At 47.6% G+C, this 20,338-nt stretch overlaps 1 protein-coding gene across 2 annotated transcripts in view; it reads left to right on the top strand.

The window, feature by feature from the left end:
• The window catches only part of LOC126473658 (uncharacterized Golgi apparatus membrane protein-like protein CG5021), a 73,064-nt gene that overhangs the window by 30,396 nt on the left and 22,330 nt on the right, over positions 1 to 20,338 (top strand). The gene's annotated exons all lie outside the window — the stretch shown is intronic.

Genomic DNA, 20,338 nt, shown 5'->3' with positions numbered 1-20,338 from the left:
GTCACAGATCCTATACTCGTGAAATGAATGACATAAATAATTTATGCAAATTTTATAGTGAAACATTGGCGCAGAGGTCAACACCTTTGTTCTAAATGATAACGGCCCAGAGTCATAATAAATATTTTAATATTTGCTAATTTTGACAAATAATTAAACATAAAAGTAAATGTAAGAGATTTCTCTTGATTAGCAGTTCTTCTTTTGCAACAGTAATAAGAGTCAGTTTTTTCCATTATTGAACAATATTCATATAACGTGATTTCAGTAAGTTTATTTGATCTCCGTTTAATGGATATTGCAAGAATCTCCTCAGCAGTGCCTTTTCACAAAAGTAAACTGCAGCTGTATATCTGGAATATTGTGTATTGGTGGTGTCTTTTGATATAAAAACAGCTTGTTGGGCAAACTAACTGCGAGAAGTACCATAACCAAGTTCATGGCATAAAAAATTTTTCGGTTGTGAAGCAGGCAGAATAATATTAACTCCAACTTGTCACAACATATAAAATACAATATGTAAAAAGAACCATCACACTGTGCTTATAGAAAGAACTGATGGAACTCGTGCTAGTGGCAGACAGAGGAAGCAGTTGGGAGTATGAACTGCAGAAGGACCTTCAGCAGCTGCGTGTGTATGAGAACTGGATCCAAAGTGCACTGACAAGTGGTCTTAAGGGTCTGTGATCGTTGGTTTGTGTGTGTGTGTGTGTGTGTGTGTGTGTGTGTGTGTGTGTGTTTATACTGTGGAGACAAATGTCATGAGATAGTGATATGCACATATACAATATACAGATGATGGTAGTATCGCATATGCAAGGTATAAAAGAGCAGAGCATTGATGGAGCTGTTATTTGTACTCAGATGATTCATGTGAAGAAGTGTCTGACTTGATTATGGCTGCATGATGAGAATTAACAGACTTTGAATGTGGAAAGGTTGTTGAAACTAGATTCATGAGACATCCTATCTCATAAATCATTAGGGAATTTAGTATTCTGAGACCCACAATGTCAAGAGTGTGCCGCAAATACCAGTTATTTCAGACATAATCTTTCACAACGGTCAACGCAATGGTTGAAATTCTGCACTTAATGACAGAGAGCAGCATTTGCGTAGAATTCACAGTGCTAACAGATGTTGTTGTTGTGGTCTTCAGTCCTGAGACTCGTTTGATGCAGCTCTCCATGCTACTCTATCCTGTGCAAGCTTCTTCATCTCCCAGTACCTACTGCAACCTACATCCTTCTGAATCTGCTTAGTGTATTCATCTCTTGGTCTCTTATCTAACAGATAAGCAGCAGTATATGGAATAACTGTAGAAATCAGTGTGGGATGTACGAAGAATGAACCCGTTAGGACAGTGCAATGAAGTTTGGCGTTAATGGGCTATGGCAGCACATAATCGACGCAAGTGCCTTTGCTAACAACGTGACATCACTTGCAGTGCTTCTGCTGGGCCATGACTATACCGGTCGAATCCTAGGTGATGGAAAATTGTTACCTGGTTAGATGAGTCTTGATTTCAGTAAGTAAGAGCTGATGGTATGATTTGAGTGTGGTGCAGATCTCATAGTCATGGACCCAGGTGTCAGTGAGAGGTAGTGCAAACTAGTGGGGGCTTCATAATGGTGTGAGCAGTGTTTACATAGATTGAATTGGATCCTCTGGTCCAACTAAACTAGTCATTGAACTGAAATTGGTATGTTTGGCTACTTGGGGGACCATTTGCAGCCATTTATGGACTTCCTGTTGTCAAATGATGATAGAATTTTTATGGATGACGATGCTCAGTGTCACCGAGCCACAATTATTTATGGTATGTTTGAAGAACATTTTTGACAATTTGAATGAATGATGTGGCCACCCAGATCGACTGACATGAATCTGAATGAACGTTTATGGTGCACCAGCAACACTTTAGCAATTATGGATGGCTCAGTATTTCTGCAGGGGACTTCCAGTGACTTGTTGAGTCCATGCCACATAAAATTTCTGCGCTACACCAGAGTAAAGGTGGTCCGACAAGACATTAGGAGGTATCTCATGACTTTTGTCACTTAGTGTATTTATGCATGTATGCATCTGTGAATGCAAACACTGTTGGATAAGGCCACCTCCCTCCCCTCACCATTAAATACTTAGGAGGTTTTGTTGTTTTGAAGGGTGTGACATGCAAAAATAATGTAAAGATCAGTGTCAGATATATAGTTTTTGGATTCACTATGTTATAATTTGTATACTATTGAAAACATATGAGTAAACTAAGTTAGTTTTACACTATAGACAAGTAATTCTTTATTGGTCTAAGATTGGGGTAAATAAGTTACCTGGGCAACACCGGATACTCAGTGTTGTTTCAAATTTTAATGTTTACAATAGTCTACGCTAAATTTCCTCTGTAATAAAACATTTGTACTGATTTTAATTCTATTTGGATTCCACTTCTGTTTTTCTTCCTTTTTGTAGTATACTTCCATTAACAGCTCCTGATGTAATTTGAACAATGGAAAATCCAGGAAGTAACGTAAGAAAATAATGAAAAGGATATGAAACTTCCTGGCAGATTAAAACTGTGTACCGGACCGAGACTCGAACTTGGGACCTTTGCCTTTTGCGGGCAAGTGCTCTACCAACTGAGCTACTCAAGCACAACTCACGAAACCTCCTCACAGCTTCATTTCCGCTAGTACCTCATCTCCTACCATCCCAACTTCACAGAAGCTCTCCTGTGAACCTTGCAGAAGTAGCACTCCTGGAGGAAAGGATATTGCGGAGCTTTCATATTTGTGCACACTCCGCTGCAGAGTGAAAATCTCATTCTGGAAACATGCCCCCAGGTTGTGGCTAAGCCATGTCTCTGCAATATCCTTTCTTCCAGGAGTGCTAGTTCTGCAAGGTTTGAAGAAGAACATATGTGAAGTTTGGAAGGTAGGAGACGAGGTACTGGCGGAATTAAAGCTGTGAGGATGGCTCGTGCTTGGGTAGCTCAGTTGGCACAGCGCTTGCCCGCGAAAGGCAGAGGTCCTGAGATCAAGTCTCAGTCCGTCACGCAGTTTTAATCTGCCAAGAAGTTTCATATCAGCGCACACTCTGCTGCAGAGTGAAAATCTCATTCTGGAATGAAAAGGATAGTCGCTACTCACCATACAGCAGAGACACTAAGTTACAGAAAGGCACGACAAAAATACTCTCGGAAAGTTAGCTTTCAGCCAACAAGGCCCATCGACAAAGAGTTTGCTGGTCGAGAGCTAACTTTCCTACAGCCTTTTTGTTGTGCCTTTCTGCGACTCAGCATCTCCTCTATATGGTGAGTAGCAATTATCCTTTTCATTGTTTTTTTTGTAACACAATTTGATATTGTTCAACTCCTGTTCCTGTTCTTCTGAACTGTCTTTTTACCCTAAAATTCTGAATTTGCCAAACTTAGGATGCCTGACTGTGCAGAGCCATTCTCAGAAGTTCTTTCATTTCATATCTCAGAATGTTCTTTCATCCATGCCAGAATGCCCCCATGTGAGTGGGACATGGAAGTTGGATCTCTGACCACCCTACGTGGGTTATACTGGCCTGCCAGTGTCAGGAGAATTAAGTGTGAAATGTGAACAGTGCAAAACTCCAGCAGAGCTATACTCATGACAGTCTCAGCCCAAACCAGTGTGCATCTGAACCTCACATTCGGGTATTAATGTGACATGTTGACATTCTGATCACATACTAGACGGGGCCGTAGGTCAATATTATCATTGAGCATTTAGTTAGCTTTTGTGTCACAATACATATAGCCCAGAAGGTAGCAGATTATGTACAGTGCAAATTGATGAACAGCCCCTCCATATTTGTTTTCCTTAAAGCGTTCCACCAAGGTTCTTTGTCAATGGGTACTAATGCTAGACAATTAGTACTATCTGTGATTGTTTGTGTGTGTTGAATGTCCAGCATCTGGCTATTTGGTTTCCACCACCACCACCATCCATAAATCCATCCATCTATTTTACTGTGAGTGCTTTATATGTCAGGTTAGAAAGGTTATGGCCAGATAAGTTAAGTGACTACTATGTGCTATGTCTATGTAGCTCATTAGTTGGCATGCTTCCTATCAGAGGTTAAGTACAGTAAAACAGTTGATCTCATCTTCTCCAAGTTATGCTTTATTCTCTTCTCATTTCTCAGTCAGTCATAGCACTTTCTTTTCTCTTATATTCAAATTTGGATTCTCTGTCCCTTCACCCTCCCTCCCCCTTCCGACGCACCCCCCCTCCGACACCTCCCCCCTCCGACGCCTCCCCCCTCCGACGCCTCCCCCCTCCGACGCCTCCCCCCTCCGACGCCTTCCCCCCCTCCGACGCCTTCCCCCCCTCCGACGCCTTCCCCCCCTCCGACATCTTCCCCCCCTCCAATGCCACCCCCCTCCCTCCAACGCCTCCACCCCCTCGGACGCCTCCCCCCCTCCGACGCCACTCCCTGCGGATCCAGGGGTTAGAATAGGCCCGAGGTATTACTGCCTGTCGTAAGAGGTGGCTAAAAGGAGTCTCTCACATTTCGGCCTTTATGTGATGGTCCCCTGTAGGGTTTCACCTCCATTTTTCAAAATTTTCCCAAAGAGCGAGCCAGTTGGGGAAGGGCGCCTTACATGGTGCATAGTATCCATTGTGCATTGAGATCTTTAGGCCACTTTCTCATTGTCGCATTGCAGTCCCGCCTATTCTCCATCTCTTGGGCGAGGTCACCTTCCTGGGTGCGTTTTGCACCATGCGCTATGCAGTGTCACTTTCTGTGCTGATGATGACCATGGACTTCTTTGCACCTGATATCCAGCACGGTAGCCAGTCCGTTGTGGTGGGGCCTCCATGTACCCTGTTGGTTGTAGCCCCCTGACAACACAGGGATTGCTCTGCTGATGCCTGCGCCATTAACTCCCCACGTATGCCAAGGAGTCAATGTCCATCACCCTGGGGCATCAGGACTCCCGGCAATGGCTATCCTGTCAGGTGACGTTTGCTGCAGCTGGGTGGTGCCCGTGGTGAGGGCCCCTGGTCAGAGTGTGTGGAATCAGGGTGGATGACGCGTCATGAAGCATAGAACGTCATCTCTTGCTGGTGGTCCGCTGCCAGTAGTCTCTAAGCAGGCAAAAGTCCAACTTTAATGCTAAGAAATATGACCCCAAGTCGTTCCACTCCCTGGCCACACCATGGGAGAAATGGATGACAGTGAAGCTTATTCGCTCTGGTACCTTGCCTGTTCGAGAGCTGATGGGGAGTCTTTCATGTCCATGAAGCCTCAGTTTTTTGTGGCACATTTGGAGGACAAGTTTGGGGAGGTGGAGGGCTTGTCCAAAATGCGCTCTGGGTCAGTCTTGATAAAAGCAGCATCCTCTGCCCAGTCATAGGCATTACTCGCTTGTGACAAGTTGGGGGATGTTTCTGTTACCATCACGTCTCATAAGAGCTTAAATATGGTCTAGGGTATTATATTCCACAGGGACCTTCTTTTGCAGTCTGACGATGAGGTGCACGCCAATTTAGAGTGGCGAGGTGTTCATTTCCTCTGGCATGTCCATTGGGATCCAAGAGATGCCACCGGTGCCTTCATCTTGGCCTTTGAGGGTGACACATTGCCTGAGAAGGTCAAGGGGATGGTCTACCTCTGTAACGTCAAGCCATATATCCCTCCCCAAATGTGGTGCTTTAAGTGCTGGAAGTTCAGCAATATGTCTTCCCACTGTACTTCCAGCCCACCTGTCGAGATTGTGGACGTCCATCGCATCCCAGTACTTCATGTGCCCCGCCTCACATCTGTGTCAACTGCGGAGACCATCATTCACCTTGCTTGCCAGACTGCAGGATTTTACAGAAAGAGAGGAAATTCATGGAATATAAGACCCTGGACTGACTGACTTACACTGAGGCTAAGATGAAATTTGAGCACCTACATCTTGTGGCTATGACCTCCTCATATGCCGCCGCTACCAGAACAGTTGTCGCCCCCTCAGTTCGTCGAATTCCTGTCGCCTCTCAGAACTGGGAGACTATACTTGCCCCCTTGATGGTGAGAGACACTTCCCTCCCTGTTGTCCCATACCACCTACTTCAGGAGCAACTACTCCCCCCCCCCCCCCTGCCCCCCACCCCCCCTCAACCATCAGGGATTTCAGTCCCCACTTCTGAGCCAGAGAAGCATAAGGCTTCTTTGGCTCCTCTCGCTAGGAAGAGGTCCCCTGGATCACTCCTTCCCAGGTTTCTGCTAATGGGAAAGATGTAACCCACCACCGGCTGAAGAGCCCAAAAGCAACTGGTCGTAGGGCTTCACGCTGATCCTCTGTCCAGGAGACTGAGTCAGTGAAGTCCTCCCAGCCACGGAAACCCAAGGAACAGTGTGAGAAATCGAAAAAGAAGACCCCTAAGAACAAGGAACTTGCAGTGGCACTTTCACCACCATTACCTACAAGCTCTGCATCTGAGGAGGGAGTGGAGATTCTGGTGTCCGCTGAGGACCTGGATCTTGCTGGACCCTCAGACACAGTGGATATAGACAGCTCAAGCAAAAAGTCGGTGGCAGCAGGCGATCCTGAGGTGTAAATTGCCTCATTGAATGTTCCATGCCTTCCCAGTTTCATGATGATGTCATCCTCCAGTGGAATTGTGACAGTTTTTTCCACCGCCTGGCTGAGCTATAGCAACTGTTAAGCTTTACTCCTGCTTTCTGTATTGCCCTCCAGGAAACCTGGTGCCCGGAAATGCGGAGCCATGCCCTCCACAGCTATAAGGGATATTACAAGAACCATAGAGACTATAATCGAGTGTTAGGTGGAGTTCGTGTTTATGTCCTAAACTCAGTCTGTAGTGAAACTGTGCTCCATCAAACCCCTCTTGAAGCTCTGGCTGTCACAATAAGGGCGACTGTCTGCAATGTGTATCTTCCTCTAGATGGTGCAGTACCCCTGAATGTGTTAGCTGTACTGTTGGTGGGGAGGCTTGCGTGCCTCAGCGATACAGATAGCCGTACCGTAGGTGTAACCACAACGGAGGGGTATCTGTTGAGAGGCCAGACAAACGTGTGGTTCCTGAAGAGGGGCAGCAGCATTTTCAGTAGTTGCAAGGGCAACAGTCTGGATGATTGACTGATCTGGCCTTGTAACAATAACCAAAACAGCCTTGCTGTGCTGGTACTGCGAACGGCTGAAAGCAAGGGGAAACTACAGCCGTAATTTTTCCCGAGGGCATGCAGCTTTACTGTATGATTACATGATGATGGCGTCCTCTTGGGTAAAATATTCCGGAGGTAAAATAGTCCCCCATTCGGATCTCCGAGCGGGGACTACTCAAGAGGATGTCGTTATCAAGAGAAAGAAAACTGGCGTTCTACGGATCGGAGCGTGGAATGTCAGATCCCTTAATCGGGCAGGTAGGTTAGAAAATTTAAAAAGGGAAATGGATAGGTTGAAGTTAGATATAGTGGGAATTAGTGAAGTTCGGTGGCAGGAGGAACAAGACTTCTGGTCAGGTGACTACAGGGTTATAAACACAAAATCAAATAGGGGTAATGCAGGAGTAGGTTTAATAATGAATAGGAAAATAGGAATGCGGGTAAGCTACTACAAACAGCATAGTGAACGCATTATTGTGGCCAAGATAGATACGAAGCCCACGCCTACTACAGTAGAACAAGTTTATATGCCAACTAGCTCTGCAGATGACGAAGAAATTGAAGAAATGTATGATGAAATAAAAGAAATTATGCAGATTGTGAAGGGAGACGAAAATTTAATAGTCATGGGTGACTGGAATTCGGGTGTAGGAAAAGGGAGAGAAGGAAACATAGTAGGTGAATATGGATTGGGGGACAGAAATGAAAGAGGAAGCCGCCTGGTCGAATTTTGCACAGAGCACAACATAATCATAACTAACACTTGGTTTAAGAATCATGAAAGAAGGTTATATACACTCCTGGAAATGGAAAAAAGAACACATTGACACCGGTGTGCCAGACCCACCATACTTGCTCCGGACACTGCGAGAGAGCTGTACAAGCAATGATCACACGCACGGCACAGCGGACACACCAGGAACCGCGGTGTTGGCCGTCGAATGGCGCTAGCTGCGCAGCATTTGTGCACCGCCGCCGTCAGTGTCAGCCAGTTTGCCGTGGCATACGGAGCTCCATCGCAGTCTTTAACACTGGTAGCATGCCGTGACAGCGTGGACGTGAACCGTATGTGCAGTTGACGGACTTTGAGCGAGGGCGTATAGTGGGCATGCGGGAGGCCGGGTGGACGTACCGCCGAATTGCTCAACACGTGGGGCGTGAGGTCTCCACAGTACATCGATGTTGTCGCCAGTGGTCGGCGGAAGGTGCACGTGCCCGTCGACCTGGGACCGGACCGCAGCGACGCACGGATGCACGCCAAGACCGTAGGATCCTACGCAGTGCCGTAGGGGACCGCACCGCCACTTCCCAGCAAATTAGGGACACTGTTGCTCCTGGGGTATCGGCGAGGACCATTCGCAACCGTCTCCATGAAGCTGGGCTACGGTCCCGCACACCGTTAGGCCGTCTTCCGCTCACGCCCCAACATCGCGCAGCCCGCCTCCAGTGGTGTCGCGACAGGCGTGAATGGAGGGACGAATGGAGACGTGTCGTCTTCAGCGATGAGAGTCACTTCTGCCTTGGTGCCAATGATGGTCGTATGCGTGTTTGGCGCCGTGCAGGTGAGCGCCACAATCAGGACTGCATACGACCGAGGCACACAGGGCCAACACCCGGCATCATGGTGTGGGGAGCGATCTCCTACACTGGCCGTACACCACTGGTGATCGTCGAGGGGACACTGAATAGTGCACGGTACATCCAAACCGTCATCGAACCCATCGTTCTATCATACCTAGACCGGCAAGGGAACTTGCTGTTCCAACAGGACAATCCACGTCCGCATGTATCCTGTGCCACCCAACGTGCTCTAGAAAGTGTAAGTCAACTACCCTGGCCAGCAAGATCTCCGGATCTGTCCCCCATTGAGCATGTTTGGGACTGGATGAAGCGTCGTCTCACGCGATCTGCACGTCCAGCACGAACGCTGGTCCAACTGAGGCGCCAGGTGGAAATGGCATGGCAAGCCGTTCCACAGGACTACATCCAGCATCTCTACGATCGTCTCCATGGGAGAATAGCAGCCTGCATTGCTGCGAAAGGTGGATATACACTGTACTAGTGCCGACATTGTGCATGCTCTGTTGCCTGTGTCTATGTGCCTGTGGTTCTGTAAGTGTGATCATGTGATGTATCTGACCCCAGGAATGTGTCAATAAAGTTTCCCCTTCCTGGGACAATGAATTCACGGTGTTCTTATTTCAATTTCCAGGAGTGTACATGGAAGAACCCTGGAGATTCTAAAAGGTATCAGATAGATTATATAATGGTAAGACAGAGATTTAGGAACCAGGTTTTAAATTGTAAGACATTTCCAGGGGCAGATGTGGACTCTGACCACAATCTATTGGTTATGACCTGTAGATTAAAACTGAAGAAACTGCAAAAAGGTGGGAATTTAAGGAGATGGGACCTGGATAAACTAAAAGAACCAGAGGTTGTACAGAGATTCAGGGAGAGCATAAGGGAGCAATTGACAGGAATGGGGGAAATAAATACAGTAGAAGAAGAATGGGTAGCTTTGAGGGATGAAGTAGTGAAGGCAGCAGAGGATCAAGTAGGTAAAAAGACGAGGGCTAGTAGAAATCCTTGGGTAACAGAAGAAATATTGTATTTAATTGATGAAAGGAGAAAATATAAAAATGCAGTAAGTGAAACAGGCAAAAAGGAATACAAACGTCTCAAAAATGAGATCGACAGGAAGTGCAAAATGGCTAAGCAGGGATGGCTAGAGGACAAATGTAAGGATGTAGAGGCCTATCTCACTAGGGGTAAGATAGATACCGCCTACAGGAAAATTAAAGAGACCTTTGGAGATAAGAGAACGACTTGTATGAATATCAAGAGCTCAGATGGAAACCCAGTTGTAAGCAAAGAAGGGAAAGCAGAAAGGTGGAAGGAGTATATAGAGGGTCTATACAAGGGCGATGTACTTGAGGACAATATTATGGAAATGGAAGAGGATGTAGATGAAGATGAAATGGGAGATATGATACTGCGTGAAGAGTTTGACAGAGCACTGAAAGACCTGAGTCGAAACAAGGCCCCCGGAGTAGACAATATTCCATTGGAACTACTGACGGCCGTGGGAGAGCCAGTCCTGACAAAACTCTACCATCTGGTGAGCAAGATGTATGAAACAGGCGAAATACCCTCAGACTTCAAGAAGAATATAATAATTCCAATCCCAAAGAGAGCAGGTGTTGACAGATGTGAAAATTACCGAACTATCAGCTTAATAAGTCACAGCTGCAAAATACTAACACGAATTCTTTACAGACGAATGGAAAAACTAGTAGAAGCCAACCTCGGGGAAGATCAGTTTGGATTCCGTAGAAACACTGGAACACGTGAGGCAATACTGACCTTACGACTTATCTTAGAAGAAAGATTAAGGAAAGGCAAACCTACGTTTCTAGCATTTGTAGACTTAGAGAAAGCTTTTGACTTTGTTGACTGGAATACTCTCTTTCAAATTCTAAAGGTGGCAGGGGTAAAATACAGGGAGCGAAAGGCTATTTACGATTTGTACAGAAACCAGATGGCAGTTATAAGAGTCGAGGGACATGAAAGGGAAGCAGTGGTTGGGAAGGGTGTAAGACAGGGTTGTAGCCTCTCCCCGATGTTGTTCAATCTGTATATTGAGCAAGCAGTAAAGGAAACAAAAGAAAAATTCGGAGTAGGTATTAAAATTCATGGAGAAGAAATAAAAACTTTGAGGTTCGCCGATGACATTGTAATTCTGTCAGAGACAGCAAAGGACTTGAAAGAGCAGTTGAATGGAATGGACAGTGTCTTGAAAGGAGGATATAAGATGAACATCAACAAAAGCAAAACAAGGATAATGGAATGTAGTCTAATTAAGTCGGGTGATGCTGAGGGAATTAGATTAGGAAATGAGGCACTTAAAGTAGTAAAGGAGTTTTGCTATTTGGGGAGCAAAATAACTGATGATGGTCGAAGTAGAGAGGATATAAAATGTAGGCTGGCAATGGCAAGGAAAGCGTTTCTGAAGAAGAGAAATTTGTTAACATCCAGTATAGATTTAAGTGTCAGGAAGCCATTTCTGAAAGTATTCGTATGGAGTGTAGCCATGTATGGAAGTGAAACATGGACGATAAATAGTTTGGACAAGAAGAGAATAGAAACTTTCGAAATGTGGTGCTACAGAAGAATGCTGAAGATTAGATGGGTAGATCACATAACTAATGAGGAAGTATTGAATAGGATTGGGGAGAAGAGAAGTTTGTGGCACAACTTGACCAGAAGAAGGGATCGGTTGGTAGGACATGTTCTGAGGCATCAAGGGATCACCAATTTAGTATTGGAGGGCAGCGTGGAGGGTAAAAATCGTAGAGGGAGACCAAGAGATGAATACACTAAGCAGATTCAGAAGGATGTAGGTTGCAGTAGGTACTGGGAGATGAAAAAGCTTGCACAGGATAGAGTAGCATGGAGAGCTGCATCAAACCAGTCTCAGGACTGAAGACCACAACAACAACAACAACTCCTTGTGGGGTGACATTGTGCGTGCTGGCTGAGGCAAAGATGTCGAAACTTTACTGTCTCAGTTCAACCTCTGCCTCTTAAATACTGGGGCCACCACACATTTCATTGTGGCTCGAGGTAGTTACTCGGCCATTGATTTATCAATTCGCAGCCCAAGACTTCTCTTATCTGTCCATTGGAGACCGCATGATGACCTGTGTTGTAGTGACCACTTCCCCATCTTCCTGTCACGGCCCCAGCATCAGGCCCACAGGTGCTTGCCCAGATGGACTTTAAACAAGGCAGACTGGGAAACTTCCCCCTCTGTAGTCACCGTTGGCTCTCCCCCACATGGTAACATTGATGTGATGGTGACTACCACAATCGTTTCCGCGGTAGAAAACCCGATCTCTCTCATTCTTTAGGGTGCCCCCGGCGAAGGACAGTCCCTTGGTGGTTGCCAGAAGTCGTTGAGGCAATTACAGAGCTTCGGCGAGCTCTACAGCGACATACGCGACACCCTTCCCTAGAGTATCTGATAGCCTTTAAGTGGCTCCGTGCCTGCGTACATCAGCTTATAAAGCGACAGAAACAGGAGTGTTGGGAGAAGTACATGTCGACCATTGGGTGCCATACATCACCTTCCCAAGTCTGGACAAAGATCAGACATCTTTTTGGGTACCAGACCCCAACAGGTGTCCCTGGCGTGTTATGTACTGACGCAAATGCGATTGCCGTGCACTTTGCCGAGCACTATGCTCGAGCCTCTGCGTCAGAGAACAACCCCCCAGCCTTTCACACCCTCAAACAGCGAATGGAAAGGGAAGTCCTCTCATTCACTAGACATCACAGTGAACCCTATGATGCCCTATTTACAGAGGGGGAGCTCTTCAGTGCCCTTGCACATTGCCCCGACTCAGCTCCTGGTCCGGATCTGATCCTCAGTCAGATGATTAAACATCTCTCATCTGACTACAAACAACACCTTCTCTCATCTTCAACCAGATCTGGCGTGATGGGGTCTTTCCATCACAATGGTGGGAGAGCACCATTATTTTGCTGTTTAAACCCCGTAAAAACCCGCTAGATGTGGATAGCTATAGGTCCATTGGCTTCATCAATGTTCTATGCAAGCTGCTGGAACTTATGGTGTGTCGGCAGTTGGGTTGGGTCCTGGAGTCACATGGCCTACTGGCTCCACGTCAGGGCGGCTTCCACCAGGGTCGCTCTACGACTCATAATCTTGTGTTCCGTGAGTCTGCCAACCGAACAGCCCTTTCCAGACGCCAATACCTGGTTGCCATCTTTTTTCATTTAGGAAAAGCATATGACACGACTTGGTGACACCATATCCTTGCCACATTATACGAGTAGGGTCTCTGAAGTCTGCTCCTGGTTTTTATCCACAGTTTCCTGTCTGTTCATACTTTCTGTGTCCAAGTTGGTGCCTCCCATAGTTCCCCTCATATTCAGAAGAATGCCGAATGCCGTTCTAGGTCTCTTTATGTTTAGTGGCTATTAACGGTGCGGCAGCAGCTGTAGGGCCATTGGTCTCACATTCTCTGTATGCAGACGACTTCTGCATTTCGTACTGCTCCACCAGTATTGGTGTCGCTGAGTGGCACCTACAGGCAGCCATCCACAAGGCGCAGATATGGGCTCTAGCTCACGGTTTCCAGTTTTCAGCTGCAAGGTCGTTTGTTACGCACTTCTGTCGGCATCGTACTGTTCATCCAGAACCAGAACTTTACCTTAAGGACGATCCACTCTGCCACACACTGTCAGGTGGCTTGCGGAGTATGGATGTAGATGTAGATGTAGATGTAGATGTTGTGGAGACATCGATTCTTAAGACTGATTTTCAACACCCGATTGACTTGGCTTCCCCACCTCCATCAGCTTTAGTGGAAGTACTGGCAGCACCTCAATGCCCTCCGCTGCCTGAGCAACACCACTGGGGTGCAGATTGCTCAGTGCTGCTGCTCTACGCTGCTGCAGCTCTATAGAGCCCTTGTTTAATCCCGCCTTGACTGTGGGAGTGTGGTTTATGGTTCGGCGGCGCCCTCAGCGTTGTGTTTACTCGACCCAGTGCACCACTGTGGCATTCACGTAGTGACAGGATCTTTTAGGACGAGTCCGGTGACCAGCGTCCTGGCAGAGGTCGGACTCCTTCCATTGCAGGGTAGGCATGCACAACTGCTCTCCAGTTACATCCAAATTACTGTCTCCTTTTCCCCGCCCACGGCGGTTCATCTCCCTCATCAGTGGCCCAGGTCAGGGCTTAAAATTGCAGTTCGTGTGCGATCCCTTCTCTCTGAACTGGAGTGCTTGCATTTACCACATATACTTGAGGTTCATTCACGAACACCTCCTTGGTGTACACCTAGGCCGCAGCTACGCCTGGACCTTTCACATGACACTAAGGACTCCGTTAACCTTGCGACTCGCCGCTGTCACTTCCTCTCAATTCTCGACATGTACTAGGGCCATGAAGTGGTTTACACTGATGGCTCGATGGCTGATAGTCACGTTGGCTTTGCCTCTGTTCCTGGAGGATATATAGAATAGCACTCCAGGTGGCTGCAGTGTTTTCACTGCAGAGCTGGCAGCCATATCTCGTGCACTTGAGCATATCTGCTCATGCCCAGGCGAGTCACTTCTCCTGTGTACTGACTCCTTGAGCAGCCTACAAGCTATCGACCAATGCTACCCTCATCATCCTTTGGTAGCAACCATCAAGGTGTCCATCTATGCCCTGGAACGGTCCAGTCATTCAGTGGTGTCTGTCTGGACCCCTGGTCACATCACAATCCCAGGCAATGAACTTGCTGACAGGCTGGCCAAACAGGCTACATAGAAACCGCTTATGGAGATCGTCATCCCTGTAACCAACCGGCGATCGTTATTGTGCTGCCATGTTTTTCGGCTTTGAGAGACGGAATGACATAGTCTCGTTATGCACAACAAACTGTGTGCCATTAAAGCAACTATGAATGTGTGGCAGTTCTCCATGCAGACCTCTCACAGGGACTCTGCGACACCCAATTGACTTGGCTTCCCCACCTCCTGCGCCGTGAAGACCTGCCTCAGTGTTGATGTGGTGCCCGGTTGACAGTGGCCCACATTCTGGTGCACTGTCCCACTTTGACTGCCCCGCGACGAAATCTTCAGTTACCGGACTTGTTGCCACAACTTTTATCTGACAACGCCTCATTGGCTGATTTAGTATTAAGTTTTATTTGTGAGTGTGGGTTTTATCACTTGATCTAAGTTCAGTGCATGTCCTTTGTCCCTCTGTGTCCTCCACCCTAGTGCCTTTAGGGTGGAGGTTTTAATGTGTTGCAGAGTAGCTGGCTTCACATTTTTATTCTCATGGTCAGCCAGCCAAGGTAATCTGTTTTGTCTTTTTAATCTCTTCTACCTGTTTCTTGCGTTTCTATGGATTTCGCCTCCCCTTTTGTTCATTTAAGTGTTTGTTGCCCTTCCATCATTCTTGTGCTTTTCTCCTTTCTCTCTGTTTTGTGTTGTCAGTCTCACTTGTTTTATTCTCACCCTTGTGAAATTGTTTTGTTCGGAACAAGGGACTGATGACCTAGCAGTTTGGTCCCTTCCCCCTCTTTTAAGCCAACCAACCAACCCACCGTCCGGCCCCTCCACCGTCCGGCCCCTCCACCGTCCGGCCCCTCCACCTTCCGGCCCCGCCACCTTCCGGCCCCGCCACCTTCCGGCCCCGCCACCTTCCGGCCCCGCCACCTTCCGGCCCCGCCACCTTCCGGCCCCGCCACCTTCCGGCCCCGCCACCTTCCGGCCCCGCCACCTTCCGGCCCCGCCACCTTCCGGCCCCTCTGTCTCCCTCCCCCACTCTACCCCTCGCTCTGTCTGCTTCCATCCCTCCGTCACCCCTCCCTCCCCCAGCACACCACCTATGCCCCCCCTGCTGCACTCCCTCTGCCATCCCACGACACCCGTTCTGCCCCCTGCACCACAGCCCAGCCGTCTCCCTCACTCGGCTCATCCCTTGCGCCCTCTCGCCAGCCACCCTCTTGAGCCCATCCAACCCTATGCGCCCACTCCCCTCTGCCCCCTGCATCCCCTACCCCTTCTGCACCCCCTTCTGTCCTCTGCCCCCCAGGTCCCCTCTCACTTCTCCCACATACTCTTCCCCACCGCGCACTCTTTGCCCCTGTGCCCCCTCTGCACCCCCCCACCAATCCCCCTTCCCCCCCCCATCCGTGGCCCCCTCTTGCGCCCCATGGCCCCCTCTTGCGCCCCGTGCCCCCCTCTTGCGCCTTGTGACCCCCTCTTGCACCCCGCGCTGCCCCCTTCCCCCCCTGTGACCCCTCTAGCACCCCACGACCCTCCTCTTGCGTCCCATGCCCCCCACCCCCATCTTGCAGCCCTGTGCCCACCCCCCGTCCCCCAGAACTCCTCCACCTTCCGACCCCTCCACCTTCCAACCCCTCCACCTTGCAGCCCATGAGCCACGAGGGGAATGCTCCTCTGTGGCCAGACTTTGAGACTTTAGTAGATGTTTGGTTGCTGGAACAATAAGGTACAGGAGATCAGGTTTTGTACAGGGTTTGGAGTGTAATGACAATCTGTAAAGGCCTCAGTGAGATCCTCAGAATATTTTGAGAGAGACCGTTTATCACCACAGATGTGACTGCCACAGGTGGTAACCCTTTATGGAAGACATTTCTCAGTATGGAATGGGTGGCAGTTGTCAAAGTGGAGGTATTACTGGTGGTTGGTAGGTTTGATATGGACAGAGGTGCTCATATAGCAATCTTTGCAGTGGAGGTCAACATTGAGGAAGGTGACTTGATGTGTTGAGTAGGACCAATTGAAGTGAATGGGGGAGGTGGTGTTGAGGTTCTGGAGGAATGTCGATAGGGTGTCCTCAACCTCAAGGCAGATCACATCATCAGTGAATCTGAACCAGGTGAGAAGTAGTAATTGTTAGGATTTAGTTGGTCATGGCAACTAGGAAGGAGGTGGTTGTTTTGGAATCTGTCGGGCATTGGGAAATGTAGTGTTCTATTGCTGTAAGGCCATGGGCATTAGGGATGTTAGCGTGAAGGGAGGTGGCATCAATAGTGACAAGTAGAGTACTGTGTGTTAAAGGAACAGGAACTGTGGAGAGTCAGTGGAGTAAATGGTTGATATCTTTTATATAGTGGGGTAGATTAGGGGTACTAGGCTGAAGGTGTTGGTCTATGAGAGCAGAGATTCTTTCAGTGGGGGCGCAGTAACTGGCCACAATGGGGCATCGTGGGTAGTTGGGTTTATAGACTTTAAAAAGCTTGTAGAAGCTAGGAGTGCGGGGAGCTGCAAAACTGCACCAGTCAGTCCCAAACCACCTTGCAGTATCTTTCTCCATCTGTAAATTTCTCCTGTTATGCAATCCCAAATTCATGGATCCCATAACACGCACTGAAATTCTTGCCCTCCAGGAACTAGAGCAACATGTACAATGCCACATCAAAAAACTGCAACCTTCTCACTTCCTACTCCCACCTTGGATTATCATTGTCCACCACTTTTACAACCAACTCCAAACCTTCCCCACGTCCTGTCATAGCAGACAAACCCTGTAAGGCAGACCTACTACATTTACCTCACCCCCCAAAACTCCTTCCCACCACCTCTCAGAATTCAGAACCTCAACAGACCCGAAACAGTCATGAAAGTTTCCTCCAAAAGCCTTAGCCCCGCAGAAGTATCAGTTCTTTCCAAAGGCCTCACCTTTTGCTCCACCCCTACATTCAGTCATGTAAGACTTGTTAATGATCTTCTCTCCTTCTTCCGGTCTCTACAGTGAAATACTTTTTCGCCACCAACCCTATTAATCAGACTCAACCAAAGACCTATGTTGAGCCCTGCCTGACTCAGTTCACTCCTCCATCCAACTGTGCTCCACCCCACTGCCCCCAAATCACCCCCCTGTTAACTTTCCAGAATTTCTTAACCTCGGCCCTTGCCTCACCATCATTCCCCAGATTCCTCAACATGCAAACTGATCTTTCATCCACAGCAAAACCCCAATCGACCACCTAAAAGCTGATCCTGACCTTATAATCCTACCCTCTAACAAAGACTCCACCACTTTTGTTTTGAACCACAAGGATTACCTGGCGGAAGGATTCCACCGGCTGTCAGATTCATCCACCTACAAACCCTGCCACAGTGACCCCATTCCAGAAATCCAACAGGATCTCCAGTCTCTTCTAAAATCCTTTGGCTCAATCCTGGACCTCTCCCAGGAGTCCACCTTGCTCCTCACCCTTTTCACTCCCCCCTCTCCTACCTTCTACAAGCTTCCTAAAGTCCATAAATCCAACCATCCATGATGGCCCATTGTGGCTGGTTACTGTGCCCGCACTGAGAGAAACTCTGCTGTCATAGAGCAACACCTTCAGCTCATTACTCCCAACTTACACTCCTATATAAAAGATATCAACCATTTCCTCCACTGACTTTCCGCAGTTCCTGTTCCTTTAACACACAATGCCCTGTTCATCACTATTGATGCCACCTCCCTTTACACTAACATCCCTAAAGCCCATGGCCTTACAGCAATAGAACACTACATTTCCCAATGCCCGACGGATTCCAAAACAACCACCTCCTTTGTAGTTGCCAATATCCTAACAATTACTACTTCTCACCTGATTCAGATTCATTGATGACACCTGATTCAGATTCATTGATGACATCGTGATCTGGTTCGAGATAAGGACACCCTATCCACATTCCTCCAGAACCTCAGCACCATCTCCCCCATTTGCTTCACCTGGTCCTACTCAACACATCAAGTCACTTTCCTTGATGTTGACCTCCACCTCATAGATTGCTATATCAGTACCTACCTCTGTCCATATCAAACCTACCAACCACCAGCTATACCTCAACTTCGACAGCTGCCACCCATTCCATGCCAAGAGGTTCCTTCTGTACACGGTAGCCACCTGTTGCTGTCACATCTGTAGTGGTGGCTTGGTACCACCCAGGACTGGAGCAACTGAATTACATTCTCCACCAGGGTTTCAACTACCTCTTGTCATGCCCCAAAATGAGAAATGTCCTACCCACTATCCTACCCACCCTTCCCACAGTGGTATTCACTTGGGTCACAAACATCTCCTATCCCATCAAAGACAGGGCTACCTTTGAAACCAGATGTAGTCTCTCTCAAAATATTCTGAGGATCTCACTGAGACCTTTACAGAGTGGTATTACCCTCTCAACCTTGCACAAAAACTGACCTCCTGTTCCTTATCGTTCCGGTAACCAAACGCCTCCCAATCTCACCATCTGGCCACAGAGGAGCATTCCCCCGTGGCTTGGTACCACCCAGGACTGGAGCAACTGAATTACATTCTCCACCAGGGTTTCAACTACCTCTTGTCATGCCCCAAAATGAGAAATGTCCTACCCACTATCCTACCCACCCTTCCCACAGTGGTATTCACTTGGGTCACAAACATCTCCTATCCCATCAAAGACAGGGCTACCTTTGAAACCAGTCATGTGATCTACAAGCTAAGCTGCAACCAATATGCTGCGTTATACGTGGGCATGACTACCAACAAGTTGTCTGTCCATATGAAAGGCCCCCGACAAACTGTGGCACTGTGGCCAAGAAACAACTGGACCACATTGTTGCTGAACATGCCGCCCAACACAATGTCCTTCATTCCAGTGACTGCTTCACAGGCTGTGCCATCTGGATCCTTCCCACCAACATAGCTTTTCTGAATTGAGCAGGTGGGAACTCTCCCTGCAATATGTCCTACGTTCCCGTAACCCTCCTGGCCTCAACCTTCATTAGTCATTGTCCTTACCCATCTAGCCACTTCCCTGCTCCTATTCCAGCTCTACACATCCCTCATTGCACTGCACCCAGTCATTTTACTTCTCTTCTTTTGCACTAACTCCCCTCCCCCCCCCCCCCCACCCTCTCCCTTGCCCTCCATCTAATCCCCTGATTGCACCTAGCTGCCTTACTCTTCATGTCATCCCTTCATGCTCCCAGCAGCACTTTATGTGCCTCCCATTCCTCACCCCAGCCTCCTCCTTACCCCCACCCAATTGCCTCTCCCATAATGCACTGCTGCTCGCAGTCTAGCTCCAGCTGCCAGAGACTGTGTGTGTGTGTGTGTGTGTGTGTGTGTGTGTGTCAAAGGCCTTGTTCACTGAAAGCTAATTTTCCAACAGTCTTTTTGTTGTGACCTATTGCAACTCAGCATCTCTGATACATGTTGAGTAGCAACTATCATTTTCATTATATTGTCACATTCTGTCCTGGATTTTCCATTGTTAGGGTTGTCTGTTAAATAGCTTCAATCCTGTGTCTTGCAAAATAATGTGTATAGAAAACTGGAAGTATATTAAGGTGAATGATAACTTACGTACAGCAGACACATTATACAATGAGTTCCACAACAGACAGATAGCTCTCCTTCATCAGATAATCAAGCAAATGGATTAAGTAGAAAAGTTTGTGTGGAGAATGGATGAGTATATAAAAACAGTGTGGTGTTATTTGAGTTTAACTGTAAAGCTTTATTTAAAATAATAATAATAATAATAGTTTACTGAATACTTTACACAGAAACTTTTTGGAAATTGGTGATATTTTACCATTACTTCAGTTTTAACAGTAACTATTCAAAACATGTCTTGTTTATAACATTATTTATAG

This window comes from Schistocerca serialis, chromosome 4 (genome assembly GCF_023864345.2).
Source record: "Schistocerca serialis cubense isolate TAMUIC-IGC-003099 chromosome 4, iqSchSeri2.2, whole genome shotgun sequence".
Classification (NCBI taxonomy): domain Eukaryota; kingdom Metazoa; phylum Arthropoda; class Insecta; order Orthoptera; family Acrididae; genus Schistocerca; species Schistocerca serialis.
This window is presented reverse-complemented; position numbering and strand designations above follow the sequence as displayed.